At 34.6% G+C, this 4,771-nt stretch overlaps 1 long non-coding RNA gene across 1 annotated transcript; it reads left to right on the top strand.

Moving 5' to 3' along the window:
* Nucleotides 1–2,241: 2,241 nt before the first annotated feature.
* Nucleotides 2,242–4,451, top strand: LOC145316397 (uncharacterized). The gene is made up of 4 exons (XR_013878464.1): nucleotides 2,242–2,440; nucleotides 2,716–2,757; nucleotides 3,662–3,802; nucleotides 4,224–4,451. It is a non-coding gene; the product is annotated as an uncharacterized LOC145316397 (long non-coding RNA).
* The last annotated feature ends 320 nt before the right edge of the window (nucleotides 4,452–4,771 follow it).

Below are 4,771 nucleotides of genomic sequence, written 5' to 3'. Positions count from 1 at the left end.
CTAAAAGTTTTTTTATCAAGAAAGAAATATGGGGGCTGTTTTTATGTCCAAAGGAAATAATTTGGAAATTACATTTCCCTTTTTGTTGACATTTTAAAAGAAAATAACAAAATTGTTATTTTTTTGCAAATATACATAAAAAATCTACATTTTTAACACTATAAAGAAAGGATATTTAACATTAAGTTATTCTATATAGCTTGTGACGTCGCCTGCTGCCTCAAGGAGTTTTTTCCCCTATTTTTTGCTGATTTTTTGAGATAGGTGGCAGAAAATTTTAGTGAAGATTTCATTATATGTGCTTTACTACTAATTAAAGGAAATCATTTAAGAATCTCTCTGATAATAGATAGTTGTTACCCTTTTTATACACTAGCGGGTTCGTCCTTAGAGGTCTCTAGTGGCACTTGAGGAGGGGACAGTTGCATCCCAAAACCCATTTTAGATTTTAAAAAAGAAAAAAAATTTGTTTTAGTTTACAATTTTTTTTATTGGGGGGGGGGAGGGGGTAATTTTCATTTTTGGGGGGGTTAGGGGTGTCCCACCCCCGAAGAAAATAGCTTAAAACCACCACAGGACCAATAGGTATATACCCTGAAGAGTAGAATCCGATCGGTTCAGTGGTTATCGAGATCTTAAGGGACAGACGGACGGACAGACAGACAGACAATAAAAAAAATAGCCTAAAACCATACCATCCCAGACTTTATATAAAATAAAATAGCCTAAAACCCTCCCGAGACCTATAAGTAGCTTCACTGTAAAGGAGGACCAAATCGGTTCAGCGGTTAGCGAGATCCTTCGCTACAGACAAAAATGCTTACTACTTTATATATTAGGATAGTAAGATTTTTTCACTATCTCGCTAACCACTGAACCGATTGAGTTCTCCACCTCACACCTCCCACCTCGTTAAAAAATATAGATGCTAGGGGGCCTATCCGCTATGATGCATATATAATCAGGGATCTTAAGGGATAAGACAAAGGATAAATTGCTATACATCCCCAATGAGTATAATCAAAATTATCCCTTCTGTGGATTAGAATTTATGGTTTACAAGTTTTGCCCCCTACCAAAAACAATTCAATAAATGTACCCAAAGTTTTGATTGGCTGTAATACTTTGGGTACCAGTGTAATTTTCAGTTCAATGTGCCCTCCCTCCCTGAAACATAAAGTATATCTCTGAGCACGCCCTAGTTTAATTGTATTTTTTAATGAAAATATTAAAATCATTTCCCTAATAACCCACATTACATTTTATGGTTTAATCCAATGGATTTAATATTACTTTGATCTTACATCAAATTATAATGTACGCTAATAAAGTGAAACTTGTAGATGGCTAAAATAACAATACCATCCATCCCTATACCTTATCCCATCCCCACCCTCCACCCACTGAATAAACGAACTGACCAATAGCCGAGTTCCATGTTAGCAAGCTAAATCTCAACCTGATTTTGCGTTTCCCTGTGGGACTTTTCAGCTTTTAGAGGCTCTAATAACCCCCACATAACAAAACCCAACCTAAAATAAACAGCAAAAGTATTTTTTTTCGCCAATTGTTGTTTGTTTGCGTCAAAATTTTTTAAGTACTAACGGTTTCGCCCCTAGAGGCCTCTAGGGACACTTGGCCTGTGTGTGTGGGGGGGGGGGAATTTGACAACCCCCCTCTTTCTGTTACATATATTTTTTTTTTTGGGGGGGGGGTAGGGAGGCTTTATTTATTCTAGGAGCGAATAGTTCTAAACCTTTCCAACGCCTGTGAGAAGCTACATTTAAAGGAGAACCATATCGGTTCAGTGGTTAGCGAGATCTTTGGTACGCACACACAGAACCTTTTACTTTATTATAAGGATATAAAATTAATATGCAATATCTATGTATATATGCTTTTATTGTAAAGCTAACTATAAATTGAGTTTTTAAAAACCAGTTTAAAAGGGCGTGATAGCCTAAAACTTCACACTAACAACCCTCACTTTAGTGTAGTTGCTTTAACTCAGGGAGGGAGGAGTTATTGCACTGTAAAATATGCTTGTACCCAATGTCAAATAAATATGCATACTCCTTAGATGGCTTTAAAACTTTGGGGACTTTTGTTAAATTAGCAGTGTCCAAACTTTTTAACCTTTACTATCAATCTACAAAAGGAGTATTTTGTTTGTCATCATTGAATAAACATTAATTTATCATCCATTGTCTTATCCCTTGTGAAAAGACCCATCAAGAGTTGTCAGCATCCCAAAAATTAACCTTAAGAAATGATATTTTATAATAACAAACAAATAAAAAAATACTGAAATTTTAAAAAAAACGAAGAATTACAAGCAATAATAATCAGTTTAAAAATCAAATTATCAAGCTAATCACCAGAAAAGAATCCAAACAAGAGAAATTTTTGCCAGTCTTAAACCAACCACGATCGAGTGAAGGTGAGATAGTGATTTTTATAATCAGTTTAAATATTACTATATGCATGAATTTTGGCAATTTACATATATGTTTTAGAGAATTTGTTGTAAAACTCTAAATTAATTCATTTTTTCTCTAAAGTCAAGCTTGATTAAAATAGGCACAAATCTACAGATTTTTTTCTCCCATTCGTTAATATAAAGAAACAGGACCATTGAAATTAAGTGCAGTATGCTTAAAAATCCATGTATTGTGATTTATTGACAATTCTGTCTAATTAGTGAATTTAATTTAGTTTGGACTCGCTGTAAGAGACCTAAGAATATTGAAACAAGAGGTAAAAATCTTATTTATATCTATTTACACTTATAAAGTAGCTACGCTCCTTAATTCACTCATAGAGTAGCTACCCCTTAATTCACTAATACAGTAGCTACCCCTTAATTCACTAATACAGTACCTACGGTCTTAATTCACTTATAGAGTAGCTACGGTATTAAACAAGCTGTAGAGTAGCTGTGCTATAAACCCCTTATAGAGTTACTACGCTCCTTAAACGTCTAACAATAGGCTGCGCCCCTAAGGAAGCCTTGAAATAACCATATATTAATTTTTTTCTAATCTAGATTTGTTTGTAGAAGGCCGTTCCTTATTTAAACTATTTATGGAGTGGCTGCGCCCCCAAAGAAGGCCTAAAATAACTGAATATTAATGTATTCTAATCTAGATTTATTTGTAGAAGGCCGTTCCTTATTTAAACTATTTACAGAGTGGCTGCGCCCCCAAAGAAGGCCTAAAATAACTGAATATTAATCTATTCTAATCTAGTTTTGTTTGTAGAAGGCCGGGCTTCATTTGAACTATTTATAGAGTGGCTGCGCCCCCCAAAGAAGGCTTAAAATAACTGTATATTAATCTATTCTAACCTAGATTTCTTGTAGAAGGCCGGGCATCATTTAAACTATTTATAGAGTGGCTGCGCCCCCAAAGAAGACTTAAAATAACTGTATTATTTATTTATATATCTAGAATTGTCTATGGAGAGCCGGACCTTGTTTTATTGAGTAGCTGCGCCCTAAGGAAAGACTCAAGAGGCCAAGCATTAATCTTCTTTTTTTATTAAGATATATCTATATGAGAGGCGGACTAAATATCTAAATATCTGTTGAGTAGCTGCGCTCTCAAATACAGGCCTATAAAGAAAAGTATCTAATGAAATTAATAGTTTTTTATGTATCTAGAAATTCGTTGATGATGCACTGTTGTATGGCTTAGGCGGACCTGTTCATCAGACTTCTGGGACAAGACAAGAAGCCTCATATTGGTCCACCCCAACAGAGCTGTCCCTGCAGTGTGCACTGTTTTACTCTACTTATTCTTAGGTAAGAAAAGGTAGCTATAGATACTGATAGAGTAAAGGGGAGCTTCCATGAATAGGGTTTCATCAGTTTAGGTATCTAAATAAACCCGAAGCTATACCTATACCTAAGACAGCCAGTACCTAATTACCCATACAGGGATGTAATGAATAGATAACCCTAACCTAAATAAGAGGTTCCTAGATGGGTTTGTGTTAAAAAAATCGTCCTAACTTACCTATACATTAAACTCTATAGTTTGTTGATAACAACTACAGCTTATGTTACAATAGAGTAATCATTTAAAAGAGTAAACCTTACCCTAAAGGGTCAAGCCAATGAAAGGTATTTAAAGGATTAAACCAGCTTATTTAATTGTACCAATAAGCCTTCCAGATTTGTCCGGCTATTGGTTTCTCTGACTTATAATAGTTTATTGTTTCAGTATTCAACACAGTTGATGCAACCATAGAGAGACACTGCTTACATGTAAATTAATTCATAACCAGAGTCCTACAAACAATTAATACCTATACTTTTAACCACCATTTTATCTACATGTCTTATTTATTTGTTACCTATATAATTATGTGCTATTATAAATAAATTGTCGTTTTTAATTTATTGTTAATTACTGGTGGAGAATATAAGATCCATACGTAGCTATGTAGCATCCCTTAAGATCCCTGTCTTAACCCCTAGATATAATCAATATACAGGGTGACTCCCCCCCCCCCCCCATGAAAACACCCTTGCTACAAAAGGTCTTACTATCTAATATGAACCCTAAAAAGGAATACAAGTATGCTTTTAAAGATAGATGGGGGATTCCTATGATAATACAGTATCGTAAAATAACAATAGATTATCACTCAACGTTTCCCTGATTTAACGAAGTGTGATAAGTGAAATAAAATGACTTTTAAGGGGGCGATGCCTTCCCTTTTATGGAAATTGTATTTAGGAAACTTTATATAAAAAGCTGCACCCCTC

Source organism: Acartia tonsa, chromosome 4, assembly GCF_053477335.1.
Source record: "Acartia tonsa isolate MP-2025a chromosome 4, ASM5347733v1, whole genome shotgun sequence".
Classification (NCBI taxonomy): Eukaryota; Metazoa; Arthropoda; class Copepoda; order Calanoida; family Acartiidae; genus Acartia; species Acartia tonsa.
This window is presented reverse-complemented; position numbering and strand designations above follow the sequence as displayed.